We start from the raw sequence: 13127 nt of genomic DNA, 5'->3' as shown, positions 1-13127 counted from the left end.
ATGCTGGATTTTCAGGCATGGTTATAGGCAATACTCTGTGAAATAGTTTGCTCCATCTCACAGGAGACTTACAGGAGAAATGGAGCAAATAAAGCACATATAAAAGTCATAAAATTCACTGTAAATAGCAATTGTCCTACAAAAATTGCCTGTTTTTCCCACTGCTCGCTAAGCAGTTTACGTGCATTTCTCCACTGCCCCATAATGGAAGTAGTATTCAAACCATTTGCCTAGTCTCCACCCAAACAACTGGTCAGATATCTAAGCTTTCCCTTCATCTTGGATGCTAGAATTTGAGACACTGATTTTGAGTGAGTGAGTGGAGAGACAGGTAAATTCACAAACAGCACAAAAAGTTTTAACATATGCTTTACATTTGGAGATCATCTAATACTCTTTCAGGAATATCTATGGAAGACTGCAAGTTACTTAGGTGTAATGGGAATTGGAAAGATTCAGAAAAGGTTCACAGACCAAGATTAACTGTGGTTGACTTGCTGAAAGTTTATTTCTGCCAGTGCCTCATTGAAAATTCCTTCATGTAAAAGATGCTACAACTTAGAAAGGTAACTCATAGCAAAGGTAACTGTTAGAAGGCATTTGCTTTCAGTTCCCTGCCACACATCTCATTATAAGATATTTGAAGGGTGACAAGGAGTTCGGAATTGACAGTGTAAAAGAACTTGTGGCATGATGGCTTATTTTCCAAGTCTGTTCCTATGACAGTCTATTGAACAACACAGAAAGAAAAGATTCTGAGCAATATTCTTGTTATTTCCTGAAGAAGACATAGAATTATGTGTTAATTGGTCATGTTTTTAAAGTCAAGTATGGATCTAAGTAAAAGTATGTTTCCAGTCTCAGCTTCAAAACCTCGGGGAGCCTTAACAAAACCAAGGTGTCCACCAGTGACCAAGATGGAGAGGGAATTGGTGACACTTGATTTTATTCTCATTTTTCATCAAAAATTTTAAGTGCTGCCCATGGATTCTTAATGTTGTGAAGGAAAAGCAAAATGTCCCTTTCTGAACACTTATATTAACAATTAATCATGCAGAGAACAACATCCCTCCCCCATACACAAACAATTGTCTTCCTTTCTTGCTACAGTTATCTACTAACTTTTCAACATAAAACATACAGTACTTCATGGACTTTGGGATTTGTATTCTTTATAAATTTTCCTTCACTGTGCTTCACACAGCAAGTTGAAAACCATACAGAATATCAACCCAAAGTCCAGCTTTTTTTTTAATTAAAAGCACTATTCTTAAACCTAGTACTGTACTGATTTTGAGATTTAAAATCAATATTTCAATATTTCTAGTCATTTCACTTACAACACTGCACCTGTACTTACCACTATCCGGGCTTCAGTTTTAATCCTTAGAAACTCAGTTCTGGGAAGAAAAATTACAGTGCTCTTTGAAGAACACTGAGATATGTGCTAGATATGCTAGTTTGCTATGCAAGGTCACATTCAGAAGACAGACTCTTGGTAAAGTTTGTGTGAAACTCCTAGCTCTCTTGGTAAGGTTTGTGTGAAAAATGCTGTAGTCTCTTCTTAGAAAAACTCTTACATAGATCATAGCAATTTTTTGTCTTATTGTGAGCTGATTGATTTATTCATTTATTTGTAGAATTATAGATAAATACTGAGTCATTTATTTACTATTTTACTCTACTAAATCAACACTAATGATAAATCTGATTTATAGTTGAATGGCATTTCACTGCTGTTATTATGAAAGAAACGAAGAAAAAGATATATTTAATAGAAAAAGATGTATTTTATCTCATTATGCCAGCTTTTCTAGGAACATGAGTAGTGTTTTTAAGTTCTCTTCAGATCTGTCACACAAGCCACAACAAAAAGTCTTTCAAGTCATACATGATGAAAAGGATACATCAGCACAAAACTACCCACTGGCATAAAGAGAATTCATAAATATATTTCTCCCAGGTGAAAGAAAACAGAAAAAAGCAACTGATTTAAGACAGTATGTGTATGTATATCAGTAACACTTCAATATAAGAAAAATTATTAAAATGTATAGTAAGCTAACATAAATCAAGAACTACCGACTCAGTAAACTCAGCTGTTTCTCTTGAATTCAAACAAGTTTACATAAAATACTAAATTAAGATAGCAAAATAACCTTAATGTTCTTGTTCTGTTTCAATCATTAATGTATATTTTAGATGTTAACATTTAAAATGGTAAATGTGTTCACAGGGGGATTTTTAATTGGAAAATTGATAATTTTTTCATAAATTCTACCCATACAATATCTCAGCAGACTGAAACAACAGGTATTAACAGTAAGCATCCTAATCTATTTTTATTTATTCAAAGCAAAGCCACAGGGGTCGTGGGGGGCCAACTGGATTTTGGAGCTTATCTATCTCCTATTCCATGGTTTGTCTCCTAAGCCCTAGCAGCAGCAACTTATAACCAATATGTGTCCTTTCTATAAAGCAGCAAGTGCTTTCTGGTGCAATCAAGCAACCGGTCCTTCACAATCACAAGTATTTTTCGGAACATGCCAATACTGGGGGTCATGTCACCTATCACTGGACTTCCCCAGTGCATCTACAGTCACATTGGACACCTAAGACTTCCTGTGCAGTTGGTGGATGGACAGAGGGAGCCTGACAGCATGATTCTTGGCCAGGGATGCAAAAGTAGACACGTTCAACACCACAGACAAAACCATCTTTTCTTCTAACATCTCACAGAATAATTTGACTTTCCAAGGTGAAGAAAGCGGGTATATACACCAACATACCTGAATATTCGGCAGGTGATGTAATTGTCTAAATATTTTTGCAAAAAATGATTCTTAATTTTCAAAAAATAATACCTTAGGTATTTTTATATATATGCTCCAGGTGATTTAACCTTCGTATTCAAAATGAAGTACTGGTGATTTATAAACTAAGTTTTATTCTAGTGAACATTCAAGGTCATATTTTTTTTCTGTTAATAGTGAGCACTAAATACAAAAAACTAATGTGTTTCACAGTGACATAAATTTTATTAGTATTAGTTCATCTGCCAGATCTTCTGCAACAAACAGATAACATGTAAAGCCAGTATTTTTACCAGAGATAAGGTATTTTTAGTTTTTTTATGTAGCTCCAGTTATTCAGCAGCTTGTATTTAATTTTCTGAACAGCTTTTCAACAATGTGCTTCTCATCCCTTCAGTACTATCAAGCAAAGCCCATTCACTCTATCAGGCTTTCTATCTTAGCGAAAAGCAAAAAAGCAACATATTTTTAAAAATAGACCCTGCTGCTAATTGTTTTTCCCAGACAACAATACGTGCCACAATAGTTGCAACTCTTTAACACAAAAGGTATTGAGAGAAGATCACATTCATTACATCCTGTGACATTTTAATTAAAATGTATATCTATATTATTGCGTGAAATAATCAAATGACCAAAACAAACACAGTATTTTTGGTGTTCAGACTTCAATGATAGTCAACATTTTAAAAGACATATTTTATACTTGATATGCAATCAAAAATATTTCAGAGACTATAAAGCACACAAGAATAGAATGATATGCTTAAGCAATTATTTATGTTCTAGAAAGAAAAAAAGAATAATGAAATACTATCAACCATTTATATGGCTCAAGCAAATGGCTTGAAATCTTAATGAAGACAATATTTTCTTTAAATAATACATATAATATTAAGAAACATGTTACAGATAGTGGTTTTAATCACAGAAATAATACTGTCTTGAATTTCAATGCAGCTGACATTTAAACGTCCCCCATAAATAACTGTGAATAGACTATAGATAGTAACTCTTTGTACTTTTCAGCACAGAAATTTTTGACATCCCCAAAATTCAATGGAATATTTTGCCAACTCCAGTGACAGCAAATATGCACAAAAGTAACGATGACAATACAACACACAGTTTATAAAAGTTTGCTAAATTTGTTTTTCTAACATTTTGGAATTCCAGACAAGAGAACTGACTCATTAACGTAAATTTCCACTCTTAAACTTGTTTCTTTAAATCAGAGCTCAATAGTACAAGTTCAGAGTTCTCATTTTCTTAAAATAATTCACATTTTGGGGTTCTTCATTTCTTAATGTTCCAGTTTCTTAGGATTGCTTAATTTTTTTAGGTTTAGTTACTGAACTGAACAGCATGACCAAGAATTCACAACACTCAACTGAGTCTAGATAAATTAGTCATTTCACTGAAGTTAAAAATGAGAGGTTACAAGGTTAGGAGAATACGACAACAGACTATTATCTAGATACATGATCCCTCCAAATATAGCACATAGGCAATAGAATTGCGAAGATAAAGAAAAAAAGAAGGGGGCTATATGTCACATCTTTTCTCATTAAGACCAACTTTCCCTAGGCCTACAAATCCCATAAAGGTGCTAACAGCAATTCAGTTATTCAGTGGTGGTGCATTAGTTTCCACAGAGAGTGAGAGGGACATGCTTTGAGCTTTTGGAGAGGCAAGAGGGACAAGCTGGAAGCAGTGAGGTTTGGGATAATTAAAGTATGAGACGGAAGGGATTCTTCAAGAGACAGTAGGACTTTGCAGCACTGTGTCTTGTTCCAGGGGCTCTGGGTAGAGTCTCCCCTCACTCTACCCACCCTTGCCCCTGGGGGTCTGTAGTCACTCCTGATGATACACTTAGATAAGTATCAGTGGTGCCCACACGGATGAGCAGAAGGAGTCAATAATCCATGGGCTGGTCAAGCCTTTGCAGTGTCTTCTCAACAATGTGGATATTCCACCTGTCAAACAGAAAGCCTCCTGAGACATCACACAAGACCTCCTGCAAGACAGTCTCTGACAATTATTCCTCATCTTTTCTTCCTAGTCCAGACACTTGATTTAGATTCAGCTGGCTCTGACAGAGGATCATCTTCCACATATGATGCTGGAGTACTGTACCTGCTCTATAACTGCAGAATCAGAAGAAAGCCTTTGCTGCATTGCTGAAAGTGGTAAGTTTCCAGTCTCATCCATTCTGGGCTCTTTTGAGGGCCAGAGATGTAGACAGCAGCATCATCCCTCAGGAGAATCGCCTGAGTCTGATGGGTGAAGGAATTTGCTGAAGGCAGCAACAGAGTGCAGAGCAGAAGTCCCAGGGCTCGGCATCTTCCTGTGACAACTGCTGCAACTCTTGTTAGCTGCCTCTGCTGCATTCTGAAAACTCTGCTCAAGTCTTCCGGTAAAAAAAGCTGCTTTCCAAGCAGGTGCTCTATCCTCCCTGCTCAGCAGTTGTAGACAAGATGTATAGGCAGTCCCTTAGCAGGAAACAGCCACCAAAGCTGGCTTTTAGAGCCAACAGAAGTAAAATGCTGTGAAAGCTGCTGCATTTCTGGGCACAGGGAGCCACAGCTCCTCTTTTCCCCTGACCCTGCAATATGAACTCCCATCACCAAATTCCTTCTTCCTGGAAACAAACAAACAAACAAAAACATCCATTCTCTGGTTTATTCTGCCTTTCTGCACCATCATCCTGGTAGAGTAGTCACTGACCTGTCTTTCCTTCCCTGCTGCAGCCATGTCTGCAGTTATCAAGCTAACAGAAGAAAAGGGAAGAGCCCAGTGCTGGGCTCTGCTCGAACACATTGGATAGAAGATAAGAAATTAGTAAATTTTACACCCAAAGTATCTGCAACTACTCAGTGGGAGTAAATACAGAGTAGATCTTCTGCCACGAGCTATATGCGTATGCTCATTTTTTACAAACTTGTTTTTTTCATGGAGTTAGAGGAGCTGTCGCACCTTGCTGTACAACCTCTCTGCTAGCAAACACATGTACACTTTTGTGTTCTCATCACTCTGCTGGAAGCTGTTCAGGCTTAGTATGTTTGAAAACAACCAGAAAATAGCAAATTGCACAAACAGTTTTTTTTATATACGCAGTAGGAAATAAAGAACGGACATATCTCATAGACATGTGCCAGCTATGTGCCAGCATGGAAACTCAATTCTTGGCAGAATATTCTCCTTAAAGAATTCCCCAAATAGTGGCCTATGAACCTGAAGAATGTGCATCCACTTTTCAAAAATCAAGTAAAAACCTAAAAAAATCTAGTTTTCTTGTGTTTGTTTTAGAAAAAAAAGAAAAAAAAAAAAAAAAGTGAATTTACGACTTACTGCAGCACTACATTGCAATTCAGATCAGGAGATCTCCCTTGTCCCAATAAATATTCCCCTGACCTGCCACTTGCAGTTTTAGAAAATTGCCAGTACCAGGAGGGCATGTGCATCTGTAAAGAGAGATGCTGACATTGTCCTTTTGGGGCTTATCTTTTACAGCAAAATTTACCAATAATATGTTCTGAAGATATACTCCTGAAACTGACTCCCACATAAGTAATGTGATGAAGACTTATTTTACTTGGAGAAGCCAGTCTAAGTCTATGTATTTGTGGCTGTGCAGCCCTGATAATAACACAAGCTTGCTGGCTCCATCAATATCTTGAATATTAGACACAATCAGGGAAGCGCACATTTCTCCTGTTTTGCATTCCAGGCACCACACGAATATACATATTTTTTCTCTCAGCTGTCAGAAGTTGCCATGTCCACAAGAGCAATGCTGCCATTCCCTGTTGTAATTGATGAAGAATGGTAGCATTTTGTTAATATCTCTGTGGTGCTCTTAGCTAAAAGCAGCTGTTGCAAGTCTCTGGGCTTAGTGTGTGACCTAACTCATTTCTAATAACTCCAAACAATATTACTTGATTTAAAGTGCCAGCAAAACAGGGACTATGTTGTCATGTAGGACAGCCTTTGTTAAGCAGAACCACATACACCCCCTGATTTCATCTGGAAATCAGTGTTTCGAGTGCTGGTTTTGTTTTGTTTCTTGGCAAATTGGAAGACGGCATCGTGAAGAAGAAAGATTTTTTTTGTTTCTTCTGCCTTATGCTATAAGAAGTGCTTTATAAAGTATAACTAAGGATTTAAAAAGAGCTAGCACATTTTATTGCCCACAATGTTTGTTTCTTACAACATTTTTTACAAGTAATTAATAGGTCCCTTTCCCCTGGCCATCTCTGACTCCCTCACAGATGATGTAGGTAAACTATAGCTGTGGGTTTTTTTTAGATAATTATTTAGCTTGAGTATCAGCAAAGCAATTATTTTCTTTTCCCTTTTTTTCTTATCCTCAACTGTTGAGGTCAGCCAGAGATAAGCCACTAAGGGCAGACAATCTGGCTAAGCTAATAATGACTCTGTTAGCACTGCGTATTTGTTTATTTATTTTTATTAATTTAGGTTATTTATATATTTATAAAGATATCCAGCCACTTACACAGTCCCAGGGCTGTGATAATGTTTACAGAGGTTGCGCTTTTGAAGAAAGCAAGGAGCTCAAAATAGCAGCTAATAGCTTGTACCCAATATGCACATAAAGAAAAATCTTGGTAATGTAACTGCTGGAAATCATGCAGTAAGAGAGCAAGACAGCACCCAATTAGCAAATACCAAGTTTAATATTCCTCCATTTCAGAAATATATTCCTTAAGAGCAATATTTTTCTTCTGTCTTCAAGTATGTGGGCTGTTTTCCTCGTACTGATATGACAGAAGTTACTTTCTCATATATGAAATTTACAGAATAGGAAACTTAGCTTTGATTTTTGCTTTTATAGTCTTGACAAGAATGATAATTAAGTGATAACGTTTTAAGCTGTGATTTAAAAAGGACTTGGCCTACACTCCATAGTTCTGCCTTCATGGCTAGCGTGGAGGAGATAAAGAAAAAAGTACAGCCTCTAGTTATGGCACTTAATTGGCAAAACTCTTACAGTAGGCATCATTGTACTGATAAAATCATGCTCTTTCTTGGCCTAGTTTATGTTACGCCTGGAGGCAGCATTACCTGTATCACATGAAAAATAAAGGTTTTCTGGTATCAGATGCTATGTTTGAATCAGGGGATCTTGCCAGCCGAGTTAGCTGAGTCTAGGTGCACCCTTAGAAGTAAATATTTACTTCAATGGAATTATGAAATAATAGATATTAGCCATACCCTAGTGCGCTGAAATCCTAATGGCTGAAGGAAAAGAGTCCACCACAGAATAACAGCATAGACAAATGATGCAAAGATTCAGACAAGGCTGATTATTATGCTCAGTTGGAGTGAAGACAGTGATATACTAGACCTGATTTTTTGAATTCTAGTGCAACTTGATGGTTGTACTGATGTTTAGCTGCACAGCCCTTGTTATTATCAGCTGCGTGCCTTTCAACAACATGTCATCATGCTAGTGCCAGATGAAAGAGTATCAGGAAAAGCAGAATTTTTGAGCAATCCAAAAACAAGCACTCACCTTTTTTTTTTTCTTACATAATAGCCCCCTGGAGATTCAAAGATATAGAAAAGGTCTTGCAATAGTAACCATATACATATACACATACATACATACATACATATATATCACCAGAAATTGTGGAAATCACTCAAAGAATTCAGGAGAAAGCATTATCATTATTTTACTTTTCAAATTTTTTCATAAGCAGGCTTTTCACATATCAGTTCTTCAAATGTCAACTGATTTATTCAGAATGAAGTAACAGGATAACTTCAGCTTTATACAGGACAGAAGAATGAACTAGTCTGAAATAAATGTCACTCATACTGAATAACAGTTAAAGGGACTTTGATCTGAACCCCAGTAGATGCTTGGGATGAATATGGAGGCTATTCTGTTTCTTTTATTTTTATCAGGTATTGGACATGGTTAGAAGTAAGTTCATTTAACATTCACTCAGGAATCCTGACATGAATGAAGTTCAATGCTGCAGCCGAATTGGGTGAAAATCATCAATTTTGAATGACAGGAGGGAGTTTGTTAGGATCTTCTGGGCAACTACATTTGAATAGAGTCATGCTTTTACATCAATTTTTCAAAATCAAATTTCATACTATTTTCATGACATCTCAGGTAAACAGATTGGGAGAGGATGATGATTGAGTACTCATTAACTCTGTTTTGCCTACATCAGGTCTGTGTTTGAAAGCTTTACTCATTGACCTCAAATCCTTATTTTGGAGATGCTCATTTCACGTTCAACAGTAAGAGGTTCATCTGCAGATTTGTTTCTGAAACGGATATGCATCTCTCAAGATTTACATGGCAAATTCTTTTAGCATTTTGTTCATTTTATAGCATAATGTGTTGAACACTTCCATCAAATATAAAAATGTGATGCCCAGTAACAAATACTAAGATAACAATACACATGGACCTTCATGTTGCATGTTGATCAGGGTTGATCAGGGACTGATGGTAATTCCATTTTCAGTTCTTACTGATGCAAATTCTGTGTGGCTCTGCCAGGCATGAAGCTACTTCAGTATGGAACATGATGAAATAACCCCTCCACTAAAGACTCTGCCAAAACGGTTCTAGGTAAAGCTGGTAGCAAAGACTATCACTGAAATGTCCAGAAATGGCCACATAGCCCCTGCCTACCTACAACTCTGTGAGGCATCTATAGAGATCCAGCTAAATCTTAAATCTCCCTACTGACAGAAGCTTAAAGTGAGGAAGATAGCTAAACAAAATAAAAATTACCCACATAATTTGGACTTTACTTTATCTGAAGCATAGGAACATAGGATATAGGAACTTTGCTTCTCTCAAAAACACATATTTCTGTCTTTCAATTTTGCATATTTTCCCTCCCTTTCAATCTTCTCCATGTTTAAAATTAAGCCCCACTTTGCATGGACATGTCTACACACAAATGTTTTAGGGGCAGATATACAAGCATCTTAGGGGCAATGATTCCAGGCCTTCTTATTATTTCCTAGCTTCTTGCAGGCTTCTAGCTAAATATCTCATGAATGATGCAGTATGGTTTTCCAAGTGTCACATATGTTGATTTTTTTTTCCTTTAGATTTTTATGAAATTACCTTTGCAAATTTTTCCTAGATAAAGTTTACAAATCTTCTAAGGTAAAACATGAGTAAGATGGAAACAAGATAACATGCAAAAATAACCTCAAAAAAGAAGGCTGACTTGTATACAAGCTAGTATGCAATGTGATATTCTGCGAAAGGTGCTGATTTTCCTTTAAATTAATCAGAATATTGCTTTGAAAGCTCTCCTGCTCCTTCAAGATCAAAGCACTGAAGACTCCACAGAATTTTACTTGTATTAAAGTTTAAAATGTCATCTGATCCATTCAGTGCCTTAATTCATCATTTGTATGGTATTCTATGCAACCTCCTATGCCGAACTCCAACTACAATAACCTTCAGCAGTGAGAGGGGACAGTAAGCCCATAGATCAATGATACTGGATGACAGAGGTCTAACTTTAAAAGCTTCATGGCTTGTAATTGCATGGATGTCAAACCACACATAGGATTTCCCTCATGCAAACACATTTGCAAGAACAAATAACAGGGTACAAATAGGAATTGCTATCCTATGTCAGATCAGGGTCAGCCTCCCTTACAAACTGTGATCAGTGTTTAAGGAAAAGCAGGAAGAAAACTAGTATTTGAAAACACATTGGATAACATGACCCCACATAGGTTCTGGTGTGATCCCCTGTAGAGACTGATCTAAATCTTGAAACATTAGGAAGTCATAGCTTTTTGAAATCCCTTTTTTATCTTTCAGTATACTAGCTGGGCAATCCAAAAAACAGTTACAAGCCAATTTCCCTTATACTGTGGATGGGACAAGAAGTAATGGATATACAGGAAGGGAAACAGAGGTTTCTAATGTATGAGCAGAAATAACCTGCACTGTCTTGTCCTTGTCTGTGCTTTCCATTCCCTTCTCAGAAATCCCATTTTTGATACAGTAGCGACAAGGCACTCATGGAGATATAAAATGATGTTAATTTAAGATTTCCTCAATACTCCAGCCTGTAATTTTCAGTACTTTAGGGGATGCTGCATAATCAGCTGAATCATGCCTGTAGCAGAAACTCCTGAAAAAAAAAGTGCGATGAAACAGCTGGCAACTGAAAACAGTAAGGTCATTCAGAACAGAAATTGACCATTCCTCAACCAGTGGCCTAATGCTAATGGGAAGCACAGGACTGTATTTGACTAGAAGGACTGCAGGTTGTCACTATCTTTGGAATTTTTGATAGTCTTCAGTGCTTTGAAGTAGCAGCAGAACCTTCAAAGCAAAATTCTGATTAGTTTAAAGGAAAATCAGCAACTTTCACAGAGTATCACATCTAATACCAGCTTGTGTACAAACCAGTGTCCCTTTCCAAGGCAAGTTTTACATGTTATCTTGTTTTCATCTTGCTCATGTTTTCCCTTAGAGGATTTGTAAATTTTATCTAGGAAAAAAATCCAAAGGTAATTTCAAAAAATCTAAACAAAATTGTCAACATATTTGGCATTTGGAAGACCATCCTGTATCCTTTCTGAGAAGAGGTTAGACAAATATTTATTACAAATGATTATATGTGAATGATCCTCAAGGAAAAGTAACTATGAGATCCCTTATAACCCTAGCTTTGTGATTCTGTGCACTATATAATCAACCGTTCCCCTCTCAGAATATTATTATGTTCTTATGTGGATATGACAGAAACATATCTGTGCTATCATTATTATTTGGTTCAGAAGTGCACATGTGTATTGGAGATGGAAATTTCTGTGATCTGTAGAGTCATAAAAATCTCCTGTGAGAAGCAGAGGCCAGACCTTGGGAAAGAAGATGTTTGCCTGCCTAGGCTGAGGGATAAGGAGCAGGGATGGGATGCAGCTGCTCAGCCCGGTTCACAGGTAGCCCCCCCTGGAAACCCATTGAAGCCGGCCGCTCAGCCGGGCTTGTAGCCAACTTAACCACATCCTCCAAACTAGTTTTGGAGGTCAAACACCAGGGAATGAGGAAGAAGAGGAGGAAGGCAGGACCCTCGAATTGAGGGCTGGGACCCCCGACGGGCATGAGCGCCTGCGCACCCGGATGGGGAGAGTTGTGCAACTAGAGGCGGAGTTTGTCCGCCCCCTGGGCTGCCTCCTGGGTCGGACTGACCCTACGTGCCAGGATGCACCGGGCATAGAGAGGACAGTGCGGAGAGAACGGGGGGACGGGGGAGAAGAAACTCCTGACTTTGAGGCCTAGGCCTAGGCTGTCTCCGCGGGAGCCGCTCAGCAACTCTCTCTCTCTGCTCTGCCAGCTCGAGAGGACGTTCGAGTCCAGATCGGCAGGTATCACCACGTGAGTAGTTATCCATACTTTGCTTCTTTTATGTGCTTTCACCTGAGTAAATGCTCGATGTAGTTACCTCGTTCTGGCTGATTATTGCCGAATCCCGAGCCCATCCGGAACAACATGTGAAAAAAATCTTCTGCTTGTTCCCCTTACTATGCTCGGTTAATAAGCGAAACATTCTTCAAACATGCAAAATGGATTCTTTTGAGGCAAAGTGAAGCTGAAAGATGTGCTGTAGTTATGCACTTGATGCAGTCCAGCTGCTAATAGGCAGATGTTCAGTCCCTGGGACCAGATTAGAACTTATTTGGAACCCTGAAAACAGGCATAGGATGAATGCCAAATCCTCACTCATTATCTGTTCCACCATTAAATTCTGTTTCTATTGTGCCATACTAATGGCTAGCATGATATGGATAGCACTCTGCATTTGTACTGCATTGAGAAATAAGGCAAGATATTTTTGCAGAGTTTCCAAAGTGTTGGACAAAAATCTTCCCCTCTGTTTGGAGAAGGCCATTACTCTAAAATCTTGATTTGTTAAAAAATATATAGTTTTCATTAGTGCATCCTAATTATAGGTGCTGAAATTTTATTATTTAACTTCAGGAACTTGAGATTTCAATCTCAGAGCTCTAAAAGTTAATGTACTGCCTCCCCCAAAATGCACAGTGTTCCTTTATCAATTAAATCTTTATTCATCACGCATCTGAAGATGACAGCCTGAAACCTCACAGGATAATATTGTATTCTTGACTGAATGGACTGTAACTACAAAACTTCCAAACTGAATTATGCCAGATCTGCTGACTAGTTGGCCAGCAGCCCTACGGATATTGTGGCTGGTATAAAAAAGGCTGTGTTCACATATGTGCTGTTCCTTGTGTGTTAATGGTAATCCAGAAGCCCAGACA

General features: G+C 37.8%; 1 protein-coding gene across 1 annotated transcript in view; it reads right to left on the bottom strand.

The window, feature by feature from the left end:
• The window catches only part of CDH12 (cadherin 12), a 141644-nt gene that overhangs the window by 65312 nt on the left and 63205 nt on the right, over positions 1-13127 (bottom strand). The gene's annotated exons all lie outside the window — the stretch shown is intronic.

Source organism: Tinamus guttatus, unplaced genomic scaffold, assembly GCF_059628265.1.
Source record: "Tinamus guttatus ecotype Peru unplaced genomic scaffold, ASM5962826v1 Tinamus_guttatus_pri_ptg000222l, whole genome shotgun sequence".
Taxonomy (NCBI): domain Eukaryota; kingdom Metazoa; phylum Chordata; class Aves; order Tinamiformes; family Tinamidae; genus Tinamus; species Tinamus guttatus.
The sequence above is the reverse complement of the archived record's forward strand: the minus strand, read 5'-3'. Positions and strand labels throughout refer to the sequence as shown.